The sequence below is a fragment of the Buteo buteo genome, chromosome 13, assembly GCF_964188355.1.
Source record: "Buteo buteo chromosome 13, bButBut1.hap1.1, whole genome shotgun sequence".
Taxonomy (NCBI): domain Eukaryota; kingdom Metazoa; phylum Chordata; class Aves; order Accipitriformes; family Accipitridae; genus Buteo; species Buteo buteo.
Genome location: NC_134183.1, coordinates 14,837,805 through 14,843,804, shown reverse-complemented (window position 1 = coordinate 14,843,804; position 6,000 = coordinate 14,837,805). Strand labels below are relative to the sequence as shown.

The following is a 6,000-nucleotide window of genomic DNA, read 5'->3' as shown; positions in this document are numbered from 1 at the left end:
TTTAAGTCTGCAAATCCTAGCTAGGTTGAACTAGATGATCTGCTGAGGTCCATTCCAGCTTGAATTACCCTCTGATCCTACAATGACTAAGAAATTTTTCTTATGGCCTTTCTACTATATAATGGCTAAATCCTTTTCCCTTAAAAACACTACTGCAAGGGAGAAGTGCTTCTGCAATGCAAACTGGTGTAACTGGGATGATAATCTGGCCCAGTGAATTGCAAGCTCCTAGCTAGCCAGAAGTAAAAGGGCAGCTCCCCAAACCTGCCGCACGTGGTTTTCCCAGGGACAATTTCCGATCTCAGGGTGTGGTGAGCTAGGCGGGGGAGGACAGATCTCGCAGACAAGTTCCTGCTTCGAGGGGAAAAGGGAGGTTCATATTTCTGGCTGTTTTTAAGCAGAGACTTGTGAATGAGCCCTCCTTTTCCTTGAGGGAAGAGAAACGCATGCCAAACGCTTGCGTGGAGGGTGGAAGGCATGCTTGCGAAAATCCTGCTGTACCTTCCCAGCCTCCACTCTTTCCCAGTATGATGGATGGATGAAAGGGGAAGGCAGAGAGACAGCAAGGAGCGGGTGAGCACCGGTCCCCCATGTGTGTCCTGGTCTCATTCCTAGCATGATTGCAGCAGGATGATCCGAGATGGATCTCATCCCTGGTGCTCTGCTTCAGCCCGTCATGTTTGAAGAAGCTTGAGGTGTCCTATGGACCGTCTTGGCTTCCAGCACAACCTGTTAGAAAACGGCCACACATTTGTCGCAGGCTTGCACAGAGGGAATGCAAATCTTTCACTCTGCGCTTGGATCTTGACTCATTTGCTGCAGAGGTGGCTATTTTTGCTGATCTGACATCAGGTTCACAGCAGCCTGTCCAACCAACTATTGTGCAATCCCCTTTTGTGAGTAAGAAGCAGACTTTCCATTCCTGATTTAGCTAACTTTTTAAACTCTCCAGGACTAAAATATATGATGGGTGAGACAATGAAGCTCATATTTGGTGCTGATCCCTGCACAGTGCCCTGGAGAACACCTCCTGTTTCAGAACGTTTCCTATTGACATATGAGATAAAATAAACGGCACGGTCCTGGAGGACAGCATGCTTCAAGAAATAAGTGTAACCTCATCTTACTGTAATTTATTACATCTCGGAAAGCTTTGAAACTCAAGCATTAAGCATGAGGCTTGAATTTCCAATTCCTTTCAAGCTTCTCCCATAGAAATGTTCACTATAAAGTAATTTTATTGTGGAATAATTTTTCTTTTATTCCTACACTTCTCTGTGTTTTGATCCCATGCAACAAAGCAGCCAGTTTTTACATGAGCAATTCTGCCTTTTCCTCACACCTTCCTTCTGAAGGTGTCAAAGCACTTTATACATCAAATGTGATCTCTCTGACATGGCAAACTGGCATAACAAAGTCTTTTCCCTTTGCAGGGTGAGTGAGGGCAGGGAAGGTACCATGGCTACCCAAAGCCACAGCAAGTCAGGATTTGAACTGGAAGCTCAATCTGCATGGATTTTATTCACATGTCCCCTTGTCACCACTAAGCACAGACCATTTCTGTGCATACGCAACTCTTGCATTTAAATATTTAATTCAAAACCCTGGTTCAGTATTGTTCAGTACTTGAAGTTGTGGAGAAAAAAATTGACCCAGAAAGATGCTAAGGTGTCCTGCTTTGCAGAGATGTGGGGCTCCTGGGGGAGACCAGACCTGGGTCTGTAAGTCTTGGAGATGTGCCCAAAACCTGCCGCAGTCAGAAAGCAGGGCAGGGAGGGAGGATGCCAGTCTCTGCAGGAAGCAAAGGTGTCAAATAATCAAGGAATAAGGGTTGTATGGCTTATTTGTGGATGCTGGTAGGGACATGGGACAGGACAAACAAACAGCTGTTGGATGTCAGTTGCGTGCTTTCCCTTTGCAGAAGTTCATTCTGCCCAGTAATGTCCAAAGCAGATTGGGGACAGAGGCACACAATCACCCAGTATGGAAATTAGCTTTCCAATACATGCCACCAGTAGTAAGACCTCTAAATTAGAAATGAATGGAGCATTTTTTGCCTAAATTCTCTACATTGTTTTAAAAACCTCAAGCACTGCTTTAAGCTTAAATGGTTCTTATTTACCTGCTTGAGTTCCAGCTCTGGAAACACCCATGGGGACATGCTTTGCCTTCAGCACATGCATGCCCTGGTAGCAACGATATCATTAGCCTTCTGTTTAAAGGCAGGGAAACAATTTTAGGATTAGGCACCAGCTGAGTTTCTATTTCAAATAAAAATCCTTTACGAAAGATGTTTCTTTCTGCTTTTTCCAGTCTCTGCTCTTTCCAGTCTCCTGGAGAAGACAGAAATACCATCTTTCCTTCTATGGGTTAAAGACATTGAGTGGATTTGGGGAATTCCTTCCTAACACAGGCCTGGATAAAAATAATTGTGTGATAAAAATAATAACTCAATGCTATAACCCTGACATGCTCCACGTGGTATCTACAGGAGCCTCAAAGATTTTCCATGGAAATAATTTTCTAAAAGATGCTAAACTCTTCAAACAGCTTGTGTCTAGAATAATGTTTTCTGTGTGATGTTTCTACTTTTCTTTTAAAAGGTGCTGTATGCCTAAAAATGGAAGTTTTGTCACTGAAGCCCAAAGCAGCGTGACATGGAGGTGCTGACCTGGAGTGTGAGGGTGTTGAGGTGTGGGTGCTGTGCCATCCTGAGGCCTCAGCCACCCCAAGGGGTGACCATAACCTGTGCACGATGTTGCTCCTTGAGTGCATGGTTTTTCCAAAGCGAACAAAATACTCATCGGGCTGCTCCATTGCAAAGCCCTGGCACTGCCGAGGAGCTGGCATCGCTCCATGAACGCTGGCTGAGTATCTCATGGAGACCTGATAGCTGAGCAAGGAAAAATTGTAAACTCTGGGAGATGCGGCATGCTGGATGCCTGCATTTAAGCAACCCAAAGTCTGCGCGGTATTGGCCTTGCTCTGCTGCCTACGGCTGCTCAGGGCGGCTCACCACGCAGCTCAGCCGTCCAGGCCCCGGGAGTGGCAGTCCTTGCAAAGCGAAAAACAGCTGGGGAGTAACCAGTTCAGCCTTTTGGCTTTCATCTACCTGCGTTTGCGAGTCAACACCCTTATTTTTCGGTGAAACAGGATGTACAAGACCTCCCACTGAAATGGTAATTAAGAGGGAGACTTTCATATAAATCCAAGTGCCAGGAGTTGCGCATGAACTGATTTGTGTGCAGAGATGAGCAGAGATGACCGAATGATTTCCAGCTCCATGCCAGGAGCCTGGTTCCCCATGGTCTGCGTTATTGCCTCCCTTTTTGAACTGAGCAACCTGTCCAAAAACGCTAAGTTGTTTTGAAATGGCAGGTGCTGCTTTGAAACATTTCCATTTGTGCAGGTAGTCCATAGGAAGTCCTGCTTCCTAAGCACAGGGGAAATGGGAGACATCCTTACTCCTGTCCCCAGGCGCTGCCTGACATCCCCAGCCCCTCTCAGGATCCCCTGCTGCAGGTCTGCCCCACGCCAAGGCTTGATGCTTTTTTCCTGCCACGTCTCTCTGCTCCTTGCCCAGCTCCCAGTCTTGTTCAGAAGGATCTGACACAAATTCCTTCCACCAAAATAGCTCTAATTCCTGAGCCACTTGCATTTGCATTTGGTCTGGGCGGAGAAACGAAACCCGCAGCTCAGGCAATGGGAACCTTGATGCTCTTAGCTACCTGCTCACATGCAGGGCTGGAGCGAGCCATGGTGGTTGTGGTAAGAGGTTGTGCCCATTCCCTGGAGGTTGAACGCAACCATGCGTGATCCCTGAGAAGCTTTCTGAGCCAGGGAGCGAAACGCGGGAAAGATTTTGCAAAAAAACCAGGGAAGGCCATCACGACATTGAAGCTCTCCATCTCAAAATCCTAGGCAGCAGCAGCGCAGGAATCGCGTGGGCCAGCAGCCCCCCCCGAGGCATTACACCTGAAACCCACCCGGCACCGATTTTCAAAGTCCACGTGAGCCCACGAGACTCTCAGAGATGCTGCAAATGGCTTTTTTTTCCCCCATGCTGCAGCCCCCTGCCTACCCACCTGATTCACAAAAAGTGCTGGCAAACGGGCAAGGGCTCCAAAAAACCTCAGGATTATGTTTAAAGAAGGGGAAAAACATGCCTGTGAGCAGAAGCTTGGCCGGCCGGCCTGGGGCAGAGGGGTCCGGGGCTGTTTTGTGGTGGCTGAGGGGCCGCCATGCAGGAGCGGGGCTGCAGAACCAGCACAGAGACACTGGAACGGATCCGGGGGGGTGGGAGACCACGTCAGGTTTGCAGCGAGGGTTGGGTTTTTATTGTTAAGAGTCAGGCTAATTACCCCCGGGAGCAATTACTGAGGGCTGCGGCAGAGTTTCTGGAACTGGAAGTTTGGAAATCGGGTCCAGCTGCTTTTCTGCCGGACCGCCATCCCGCCCAGGGCCTGGAAACCAGTGACCGCCACCTCAGACCAGCACCGCTGAGGACAGCGTGAGGCGACCCCGAGCCCCCAGCACGGCGCCGCCGCCGGAGCCCGGCGGGCCGGCAGCGCTCGCTTCCAGCGCCCGGGGACGCGTTTCCCCGTTATCTCTCACGTCGGTGGAAGCCGGCCCGGGAGCCGGGACCTGCCAAACCCTTCATCGACCCAAAATACAGGGACGCCGCCGGGTGGGGGGGGTGGGGGGAGGGCAGGGTGGGTGAAGGGGAAGCGCGCGCCCGCCCCGCGCTGCAGCACCGCGCGCACCGCCCGCTGCAGCGCCGGGGACGCGCCGCGCCCCCCGCCGGGCGTGCTGCAGCACGGGGCGGAGCCCGGCCCGACAGGCGTGGCGGGCGCCCAGTGAGAGGAGCGCTGTGGGCCGACGGGCGGGCGGAGCCCGCCAGTGAGCGCTGAGGGGGCGGGGCGAGGCCGGGAGGCGGGGTTCGGAGGGTAGCGTGTGGAGGTTGCTATGGCCGTGGCTGGAGAGCGGCCGCGCCGCGGGCCAATGGGCGAGCGCGCGGCGGCGGACGGACGTGGCCGTCGCCCAATGGGAGGGCGGCGGCCGGCGGCGGCGGGGGCGGGGCCGGCGGCGGCGGCGAGCGGGGGGCGGAGGGCTCGGTGTGGCGCTAAAGGAGCGCGGCGGGCGAGGGGCGGAGCGGCGCGAGTGCTGAGGAGCCGGGCGGGCGGCGCGAGCTCCGGGGCACGGCGGCGGCCGGGCGCTACACAGGTGAGGCGGCGGGGACCGGCGGCCCCGAGCTCCCCGGGGCGGGCTGGGCTGGGCTGGGGAGGGCGGGGGGGGGGGCTCGCCGGGGGCGCGCGGCCGGGCCCGCCCGCGGTGGGGGTGGGGCGGGGCGGCGGGCCCGGCACACAAAGACCCCCTTGTGTGGGCCGCGCCGTCCGTCCCGCCCGCCCGCTCCGCCGCATCCCCCCCACCGTCCTCCGCCCCCCCCCCCCCGCGCCCCCCTCCTCCGCCGCATCGCCGCCGCTGCCGGCTGCATCGGTGAGGGGAAGGTGGCCATTTTCTCCCTTTCCCGCAGCCTCCGCGCGGGCGGGGCGGTGGCTGGGTGGGGGGCGCGGGGCTGGGGCCGGGCTGCGCCGGGGAGGGGGCCGCCGCCGCCGGGCCGAGCGGTCCGGGCCGCCTCCTTTGTCTTTCGGGGCGGCGGCGGGGCCTGCGGCCCTGCCGGGGGGGAGGTTCCGCAGTCGCTCCCGCAGCAGGACGGCGGCGAGCATCAGCCCTCGGCGCCCGGGGGCGGTGCGGCTTCTGCGGCTCCTCGGGCTGCCCCTGTCCTTGAAAATGCCCGGGCTGCACGGAGGGATGCCACTCCCCATCTCCGCCGGTGCTCCCCCTACCCCCTTTTTGTTTAGAGAAGCAGAACGTGTGTAGGGTTTTTCTTTCCTTCTTTCTTTCTTTTTTTTTTTTTTTCCTTGCACTAGTCGTCTTTTGGGAGTGCTGGATTCCTGCATGATAAATGTGCTCATTTGTGTATTTCATTTGAATGCCATT

The 6,000-nt window shown here is 55.3% G+C and overlaps 1 protein-coding gene across 1 annotated transcript in view; it reads left to right on the top strand.

Moving 5' to 3' along the window:
- Positions 1-5,111: 5,111 nt before the first annotated feature.
- MYH10 (myosin heavy chain 10) overlaps positions 5,112-6,000 on the top strand; it is a 104,662-nt gene continuing 103,773 nt past the window's right edge. The window contains exon 1 of the mRNA XM_075044849.1: positions 5,112-5,223. The gene's annotated coding sequence lies outside the window, so the exon portion shown is untranslated. The remainder of the gene's footprint in view (positions 5,224-6,000) is intronic.